Raw genomic sequence first — 10446 nt, 5'->3', positions numbered from 1 at the left:
TAAGCATGGCATCCAAACGGAAAATGTTGCAGAAGCTAAAAACCTAAAGGATGCCGTGCTGTGCTTGCAACTAAGAGAATTAGAAACCAGAGCTGAAAAGAAACAAAAGGTCAGCTAAGAAAGTATTTGGCATTTGGAAAAATGGCTTAGAGAAGTTAGTCTCCAGGTCACAGCCCGGACTTGGCTTAACCCAGTCGTGGGTTCTCAGTGAGTCTCAAATGACCAGCTTCCCAGGTAGGCAAATGCAGGGATGAATGTGGACCACGGAGAGAGCACTGAGGAACGCTCTGTCACTTCCTAACTGTGGAGCCTGGGCCAGATGTGACTTCTCTGGGGAACATTGGAGGTTGGCCTGCTGATGTCTTAGGTCACTTCAAATGGCTCTGATTCTAGGTAATAATCTTTGAAAAAAAGCTAGAGAAAAGAGAAGGAAAAAGACCATAACATACCTAGGACATCAGATTATTTCTCCCTCACCTGCACACATATACAATACTTTGAACTTTTTGTGTTTTCTCACTTACCACATTACCGGTCATCCTCTAGCCCTAGATATCCACAAAGCTCACTGCCTGGCTCCCCTCACTCTCTTCAACTTGTTAGGTAAATGTGCCTTCTCAGAAGCCTTCACTGGACAGCTGATTGAAAATTTCATCTGCCACTTCCATCTCTCTTCCCTGCTTTATTCTCTCTTTAGCACTTACCGTCATATAATACACTAAATATTTCGTTGTTTGACAGTTTATCGTCTGCCCTCCACATTAGAATGTAAATTCCACGAGGGCCAGAATTGTTTCCCTAGCACACGGCTTGCTCACTGTTGTACCCAGCTAGGACAGCACCTGGCACATAGTGAGTGATTAATATGTATTTGTTGAACGAGCTAGCAATTCTTTTCTGTCCTTTAAGTAGAGCAAATACCTTTCATGAATATGCCAGGACATTGAGGCCAAGTTTTTCTAGGTCTCTGACTCCCAGCTTTTTGGAAAAACAAAACATTTCTAAGACCAGGCTTTTGCTCCCCCTGCCCCCACCTCAGGTGAGACAGGAAGGCTGGGGGGGACTGGAGTTGGGTATCCCCCCACCGCCTCCAGCTCAGCATGGAAGGCTAGAGTGGGCTGGAGTTGAGTACAACCATTCCCTTTTGTTGGTTAGGCTCTGGTAAAACAGTTTTCCTTGAGGGCGGGCCTTGTTAAAAAGAACAGAGTGCTTCAGGCATATTTTAAAATGGCTGTTTTTCTCTTCTTGCTGGAAGCAGGACATTTTTTCCCCCTCTTCTCTTTCTTTCCCTCCCTCCGCCTCCTCTCTTTTCTTTCCTTTCTTTTCTTTTTCTCTTTCTCTATTCCTTTCCAGGAAGAGCAAATACTAAGAGTTTTTTGGTTTGTTTTTTGACCGATAGAACACATAAAACCAAGCAGAGAAGTCCCTAAGGAAATGATGGTTATATTTCATTGTTGTTTGCCCTTTGGTCCTTTGTCTTCTAAGCATTTATTATATTTTCTTATAAAGATAATTGACACTTATTTTTATCACAAATGCAACCCAAGTGTGAATAAACACATGTATTATCTTCTAACATCTATCTGTTCCTGCCACATTCCTTTAAATAGAAAAAATAGCTGAGTGCCCCTTCAGAGCCTATTTGGCCATAGCTATTCCACCTACGGTTTTAAAAACAGACTGTGACTTATCTTCTCAAATTCCCTCTTAAACTACATACAGCTCATTGTGTTAAAGAAATCCTGGGAAAGAAGTCCTCTTGGTATTGCTGATAGCCTCCAAAAAGGGAGGATGGTAGCCGGGTTGAAGGGTCTTCTGCAAACGGAGGACACTGGGAAATGTGCAGAGGTGAATCTTGTTGGCAAGATCCCAGCTCCTTGAGTCGAAGCTAGGAGAATGCCACCCATCATGGCTGACCCAACCACGGCCACTGGTCCATTCCTTACTGCCAGTATGGCTCCTATTACGGCACCACTTGTGATGGAGGTCTAGGGATCTTCTTTCCCTCTGACCTTAACCATACTGCAGTCAACTATGGAAAATAAAACTCCCCAAACTGCAAAGCTACCCCCCAAGTGCAGAACCCTGGTTTTAATAGCTTTCAAACTCCCTCATAGTCTGTGATTTACTCCCACTGGAGAATTGCAAAAACCTTTGACTGCCTGAGAGGTCACCTATGGTCCCCATCTGAAAAGCCCCACCACAATCATCTACAATTCGCCGAGGGCAAGGCTGTCAGGTGCACTCCTCCATCCTGACTCCACCTGTGCGAGAGATCTTTTTTCTGATCTTTATCATGACAACTCTATGGGGCTCCTGTTAGTAAAACTCACAAAAATGTGGTGGTCTAAGACTGGGCATCCTGGAGATTTTCACTCTCAAACGTGTCTACACTGAGTCTCCAACAATATAATATGTCAATTAGAATGTAAGTTGGCCAATTCGGGGTTGGTTCTAGCAAGGGTTTCTGTTTCTGGGCTTCTGCTCTGGTAAGCTGTCGTTCTCTGTATCCACTTGTCTACCTCTCTAAATTTGGGGGCAGCAGTTTTCCCTAGGATCTCCATTCTTTACTGGATCTGAGAAGAACGGCTGATTTTGTTTGTTCAGCTCTTTTCTTGGTGTGCAGAAAATTTTCAAACTCTTTACGTGCCAGACCAGATTAAAAAAACAAAACAAACAAAAAAAAACTACTGTTGAGTTTTGAGAGTTCATATATTTTAGATACTAGTTCTTTGTCAAATATATGGCTTGCAAATATTTTCTCCCAGCCTATAGCTTCACATCCTCTTCACATGTTCTTTCAAAGCAAATTTTTTATTTTATTTTATTTTATTTTTTAACTCTGGTGAGGTTCAATTTAGTTTTATTTTTATGAGGTCCAATTCTTTCTTTCTATAGATCCTGCTTTTAATGTCAAATCCAAGAACTTTATACCTATCCCTGGACCCTAAAGATCTTCACATTTTTAAAGGTTGTATATTTTAAAATTTACATTTAAGTCCACGATCCATTTGTAAAGGAAGTGAAGTTTAGTTGAGGTTCTAGTTTTTTTTTTTTTTTTTTTTAAAGATTTTTATTTATTTATTTGAGAGAGAGAGAGCATGAGAGGGGAGAAGATCAGAGGGAGAAGCGGATTTCCCGCTGAGCAGGGAGCCCGATGTGGGACTCTATCCTAGGACTCCAGGATCATGACCTGATCCTGGCAGTTACTCAACCAACTGAGCCACCCAGATCCCTTTCTTTTTCCTTTTTAAAGACTTCATTTATTTATTTATTTGAGAGAGAGAGAGAGAGAGAGAGAGAGAGAGCATGAGATGGGGGAGGATCAGAGGGAGAAGCAGACTCCCCACTGAGCAGGGAGCCCAAAAGAGGTTCTAGTTTTTTGCCTTTGGATGTCCAAAGCTCCAGGACTGTTTGTAGAAAAGGGTGCCCTGTCTCTACTGAATTTCTTTTGTACCTTTGTTGAGAATCGGTTGACTAAATTCGTGTAGGTCTACTCTGTTCCACTGGCCTGTCTTTCCAGCAATACCACACTGTCTTGATTGCTGTCATTATATAGTAAGTCTTCATATTGGATGGAGTGATCCCTCTCACTTTATTCTTCTTTGTTGAAGATATTTTAGCTATTCTATGGCCTATGCCTTTTCATATGTTTCAGAAGAGGTTTGTCTATGTCTACAGAAGTCCTTTCTGGGATTTTGGTTGAGATTGCATTAAACCTATATATCAATTTAAGAAGAGATGACATTTTACTATGTTGAGTCTTCCAACCATGAACACTGCATCTCTCCATTTGTTTAGGTCTTCTTTGATTTCTTTCACCAGAATTTCATCAACATTTTATAATTTTCAGAATACATATCCAGTGCATGTTCCATTAGATTTTCATCTATTTAAATTTATTTGGGGTGATTATGAATGATACTGCTTTTAACTTTATTTTCTGCATATTTATTTTTTTAAAGATAATATTTATTTATCAGAGAGAGAGAAAGCACAAGCAAGGGAGAGGGAGAAGCAGGCTCCCAGCCGAGCAAAGAGCCTGAGGAAGGGCTCGATCCCAGGACTCTGGGATTACAACCTGAGCAAAAGGCAGATACTTAATCAACTGAGCCACCCAGGTACCCCTATTTTCTGCATATTTATAGCATATACAAGTGAAAATGATTTTTGCGTGTTGATATTCTATTCTGTGATGCTGCTAAATTTAGTTATTAGTTCTAGGAGGGTCCTTATGTTTTTTTTTTTTTTTTTTCCCCTTGGTAGATTCCTTGGGATATTCTATATGGACAATCACATCATCTGCAAATAATTTTATTTCTTTGTTTTCAATCTGGGTATCTTTAAAAAAATCTTTCTTGCCCTATCCCAGTGACTATGCCTTATAGTAGTATGATGAACAAGAGGAGTAGGAGCAGATATCCTTGTTGTTTGTTCCCCAAAAAGCAAGCAATCTTTCATCATTATGATGTTAGCTGTAGATTTTTTTTTGTAGATGTTGAGATAATTTTCTTCTAATTTGTTGAATTTCAAAATACACAAATGGGTGATAAATTTTGTCAAATATTTTCTGTCAACTGATATATTGTGATTTTTCCATCTTTAACTTATTGATATAGATTACACGGATTTATTTTCAAATGTTAAACTATGCCACACACCTGGAAAACAATTCTACTTGGTTATATTGTAGAATTCTCTTTATACACTGTTGGATTTGGTTTGCTAATTTTTTCATTTTTGGCATCTAAGCTCATGAGTGACATGAGTCAGTAGTTTTCTGTTTTTGTACTGGCTTTGTTTGGTTTCCTTATCAGGGCAATACTGGCTTCATAAATGAATTCGAAGTGTTCCAGTCTTTCTGTTTTCTTGAAGACATGATGTAAATTGATGTTAATTCTTCTTTAAATGTTTGTTAGAATTCTCTGGTGGAACCATCTAGGCCTAGAGATTTTTCTTTAGGAGCTTGTTTATGTAGTTATTTATTATTATTTTCAGTAGCTTTTAAATTGTGAATTCAATTTATTTAATAATTATAAGAATGTTCAGATTATTTGATCTTGGCCAGAGCTTGGTAATTTATGGTTTTTGAGGAACTTTTCCATCTAAGTTGTCAAATTTATGAATGTAAAAATGACTTGGGGTATTCTTTTTATTATCCTCTTAATGACTACAGGATCGATGATGATATCCTGTTTTAGTTCTGATACTGGTGCTTCATATTCTTTTTAAAGAATTTTTTGCCATCAGTCTCAGTCAGGTTTATCAAGTCAGGTTTATCAGTTTTATTAATTCTCCAATGAACTTGTTTTATTGATTTTCTCTATTTTCTATATTCCATTTTACAGTCTATTCTAATCCTTCTCACTTCCTTCTGCTTGTCTTGGGTTTATTTTACTCTTTTTTTTTTCTAGTTTCTTGAAGTAGGAAGTTAGCTTATTAAGATCTTTCCTTTTATGATGTAAGCATTCAGTGTTATAAATTTTTCTCAACACTGCTTTAACAGTAACCCACATATATATGATAGGCATTTTCATTTAGTTCTAGGATTTTGAAAATTTTCCTTGAAGTGTCTTTTTTTTTTCTTTACCAATAGATTATTTATGTTTTTAGGTTTCCAAGTACTTGAAGATTTTCCTGGTATCGTTCTTGTATTGATTTCTAGTTTGATAGCACTGTGTTCAGAAAACATACTCTGCATAATTTTAATTCTTTTAAAAAGTTGATGTTTATTTTATGGTTTTATTTTATGTTCCCTGGGCAATTGCAGAGAATGTGTATTTTGCTATTGTTGGGTGAAGTATTCTATAAATGCCAATTATAACCTTTTAGGTTCATGGCACTGGTAAGTTCTTTATCATTGCTGAGAGAGAAGCATGGAAGTTTTCAACTGTTTTTATTTCTGCTTTTAGTTAAGTCAGCTTGTTTTACATATTTTGAAGCTTTATTGTTTGTGCACATACATTTTAGGCTTGTGATGTCTTCTTGGTGGATTGTTATATAATGTCCCTTTCTGTCTCTGGTAATTTTCTTTGCTCTAAAGTCTATCTTACTCAATTTTAATATAGCCACCCTTGCTTTTTTTTTTTTAATTTGATCGATGTTTGCATGGTATATTTTTCTCATTGTTTACTTTCAACCTACCCATATCATTGCATTTGAAATTTCTTATAGATAGGATATAGTTAAGTAGTTTATTTTTTAATGCATTCTGTCGATCTTTGTCTTTTGACTGGTATATGTAGATCATTTGTAAATAATGTAACTTTTTATATGTTAGACCTAAAGTGTGCCACTCTATTATTTGTTTTATTTTGAGGTTTTTTTTCCCACTCTGGTTCTTGTTTTTCTCGTTCTATTTGCCTTCCTGTGGGTTAAATATTTTTTAGAATTTCATTGTGATTTATTTGTGGTATTTTAGAGAGATACGCTTTCCAAAAATACAGTTTTTGTAGTTGCTTTAAGTATTACAATATACACATATATAGTATTCCATTTCATTAATATCAACACTTCACAACATTGAGTGAAGTATGAGAAACTCATTTCCATGTCGGTCCTTTTATTTTTTCCACTTTTAAATATCATTGTCTTAACTATCAAATGATGCTGTAATTTTTGTTTCAAGCACAAATATGACTTATAAAACTCATGAGAATAGTGTATCATTAAGAATTCTTATTTCTCAGCACTCACCTGTACCCCTGGGGATAAAAATATATGTTTATAAAAAATAAAAAATTTTATTAAAAGCCTTAAAAAAATTCTTATTTCTGCTTTCCATTGTCCTTTCCTCCTTCCTGATTTTCCATATTTCCTTCTTTTAGCATTTACTTCTTATTTAAAGAACTAGCTAAACTTTGAGACTATATCAACTGTTAGTGACAAATTCTTAAGTCTCCCTTCATCTAAGAATGTCCTTATTTCCCCTTCATTCATCAGGGATAGTTTCAATGGAAATGGAATTCTGGGTGGACAGTTCTTTAACACTTGTACAATATGCCACTTTCTTCTGTTCCCTGTGGTTTGAAATGATAAATCTGAAAATTGGTGTTCCCTTATAGGTAAGGTGTTATTTTTGTCTGCTTTCAAGATCTTTCTTCTTTGTCTTTAGTATCTAAACATTTAAGATGTACTTTTCACTTTTCACTTTTATCTACTTTGGATTTTACTCAGCTTCCTGAATATGCAGATTTGTGTCTTTCACCAGCCATTTTCAGCGACCATTTCTCTGAATACTGTTTTAGCTTAACTGTCTCTCTGTTTTGAACTCCAATGATACAATGTTGGGTCTTTTGTTATTACCCCCCAGATCCTGACCTAAAGTCAGGGATTGTGGGCCCATGGGCCATTTAATTTTCAGAGACTCTGTGGTGCTATTTTGCTCTGTTCTCAGCCAGAGAAGCTTCTTGGTCTCACAGACCTTAGATTTCCTTGGCTCAGTATTTTTTTTGTGATAGAGGCCTCCTGTCCCTGCTGTCTGGCTATCTCAGAGTCTGTGTGTGTGTGTCAGGAGGGAGTCTTACACCTGTTGGGACAAAGATGTTTCCCAGGCTGAGCTGCTTGTTCTGACTGGGTCCCTCTTTCTGTTGTAGCCTGACCATTTTGGTATCTCCCAGTAAGGGAGTGGGGGATTTCAGTCTTAGCAGGAAAAGGATAACTCTCCCCTTGGCCACTTATTATTAGTGGAGCATTCATCTATCCCACTTGCTGGTGATGTCTAGCTTACCTGAAGGTGTCAGAGAGACTCTGACTGATGGGGAGAGGGTGAAATGCACATATCTGGGCTGTCTTCTGTTGCTAGGTTGAGAAAGGTCAGGCCTTAGTCACTTTTTCTATTGGATGAAGGAGTATTAGATAGTTATTGTGTTGTTTCTCTAGTCCTAGAGTTCTGAACCAATTCGCCTTCCTATTACCACCATTTAGAATTCTCCTTTGGTTGTCTTTTGTATTATTTCCAGGATTTGTAGTTGTACTTAGTGGGGAGGAGATGGGAGACACAAGTCTATACCACTTCATCTGGAACAAATTTTTAGGCCATTTATTTTTATATTTGTCATGGCTTTCTGAATTATTTCCAATATTGGATTATTATTTTTTTTATATTAACTTAGTAGAGTTTGGATTGGTTTTCATGTATATAAGTTTTGTCTGTTTTATTATGGGTGGAGTTTTATTATCATCCCTATTTTAAGGTGAAAAGCTGAGAAAAAAGAGCCAGAATCAGAATGAAACTCTAGCTGAATATACCCACCATATAGGGCTACTGTGAGCATTAATGAAATAATACATACTGAGAGTACATATTACTGATTGATACAATTGAATATAATTAATAATACATATTGTTAATATATTAGGAGAGCATGGAAATGCCCAGTGAATATTAATGTTAACTTTCTTCTACACAGTCCAATTTTTCCTTAGCTGTTCCTGGGAGAGAAACAATCTGTTTGTTGTTACCTTGTATCCCTAGGATCTCGAATGATACCTGGTAATAAAAATTAAATGGCCTAAATAGCATTTATATAATTTGTAACACCTTCATCTCCCCAAAATACGCTCTTTTCCTCTTTTCAATTTTCTTTGACCTCCTTGTGATTTCAGTTTCTTGCTTGAATTGGCTAGCTCATCTATAGATTTTCTTGTCCTCTATGCATTTGCTGTGCCAACAAGCAGTATGCATCTCTGAATTCATGTATTTTGATAATTCTCAGTCATTTCATTCTTGCACAAAGACATAAAATGTTTCTTTTCCTCCTAAAAATTTTAGGCAGTAACAATCTCAGCCCCTGTGATTTGGAGGAGTATTTCTCTATACCATCCAATTTACTTGCTTAGAAATGGGTCTACCTCCTAAGTACAGGTTCTTAGCCAACTTATTCACTCTTCCTAGCAGATCAAGAAGCTGCAAGGAGTTCTAAATTTGATTCCAAGTTATTGTAATTTAAAATCAAACCTATATGTAAATAATTAATATTTAAATCTTAATGTCTCCAAAATCTGCAATTTATATAGCCATTTAAAATAAAACCAAACTCCAGAAAACGTATTTACTTTGCCCTAACTAATTAAATAGGTGAGAAAAACACTTTGAACTCTATAAGTATATACATCTGTCCCTGATGCATGATGCAAAATGAGAACATGTCCTGTACAAAGTTAGGAACAAAGTACATCTGGTTCCATCGTTTGTGTATGTTTCCTTGGGACTCCAAGATTTTCCCAATTATATACCTTCTGCAAATTCTACTATACACTTGACATTATGGAGAACTGAAACTCAAGGAGTTCACTATATTAAAAAAAAAAAAAAAAACAACCCACAAACAGTAAGGATGAAGGATTTATACTCACAGGTGGCTCAGAAAATGAGTAGGACTTCTACTTGGGGAAGACAGCACAGAACTCAAGAGAACTCTTCTTCTCAGCAGGAAACTTAGCTTATGAGATATGCTGATAACTAGAATAGACATTAAAGAAAGTTAACATTTTACCTGACTTTATTATTTTTTTCTTTGTACCGAAATATGTAGTTTTCTTTGCATTGAAATATGGGGTTTCCAAAGACTTCCTCCCAAACATGACCAGTAGGAAAATATCAGCTAAACACTGCCATAACTTTGATTAAGATACATAATATTCTTAGAGTTTCTTTTCAACAGACAAAATATGCCAGTGGTTCAAGGATACATTAGAGCCTTTCAATTCAATGTCATGCCATGAAAGACAGAAAAGCACAATGTGAGAAAATTCCTTGAATCTAGTGTTTTTAGTTGGTTTAGACTCCTTTTTAGCAGCAAAATTATCTTTGTATTTCTGTAAAATTTAGAAAGACATTAACATCAGTGTCTCTGTACATTGCCTAAATATAATCAGTGACATTTCTGACAGTGGGGTTGCTAGTCTTCGGTATTCTATTAAAGCAAATCATTTTTTCTGGACTAAGCTAGTTTTTATTTTTGAGTTTCTTTGAAATGGTTGTTAAACTTACACAGAGTGAAACCTCAGTGGATTTTGAAAAGGCAAATAAGCAGCAGCCATGAAAAATCAGTAACATTTAGTGAGTTTAGACGACCTTACAAGTATTGATGTGTTGGGGTATCTGAATCCAGATATCTTGGAATGGCTGGATGTGTCTGGGATCAACTGGGTACTCTGGTACTCTGACTCAAATTTAGATAAGAAAATCATATAATCAATCAAACAGAGTTAATGGTTCTCCTGATATGAGAATATAGACTATATCTGATTCTAGGAGCAAAACGAAATCATAATGTCTAATAAAATGAAGACTATATGTCTAAAGCATGACTTGTTTGGTAAATGATAAGAGTAGGAAAATACAGAAGAAAAAAAAGCCCTCTTTTTCTAGAGAGAATCACCATGATCTACGACTAAAAGTTCAAAGTTCCAATTCAATATTAAATACATTTTATAAAATTT

The 10446-nt window shown here is 36.2% G+C and overlaps 1 pseudogene; it reads right to left on the bottom strand.

The window, feature by feature from the left end:
• Nucleotides 1-1723: 1723 nt before the first annotated feature.
• Nucleotides 1724-2253, bottom strand: LOC132001479 (mitochondrial import inner membrane translocase subunit Tim17-A-like; annotated as a pseudogene).
• Nucleotides 2254-10446: the final 8193 nt, after the last annotated feature.

This window comes from Mustela nigripes, chromosome 1 (genome assembly GCF_022355385.1).
Source record: "Mustela nigripes isolate SB6536 chromosome 1, MUSNIG.SB6536, whole genome shotgun sequence".
Classification (NCBI taxonomy): domain Eukaryota; kingdom Metazoa; phylum Chordata; class Mammalia; order Carnivora; family Mustelidae; genus Mustela; species Mustela nigripes.
The sequence above is the reverse complement of the archived record's forward strand: the minus strand, read 5'-3'. Positions and strand labels throughout refer to the sequence as shown.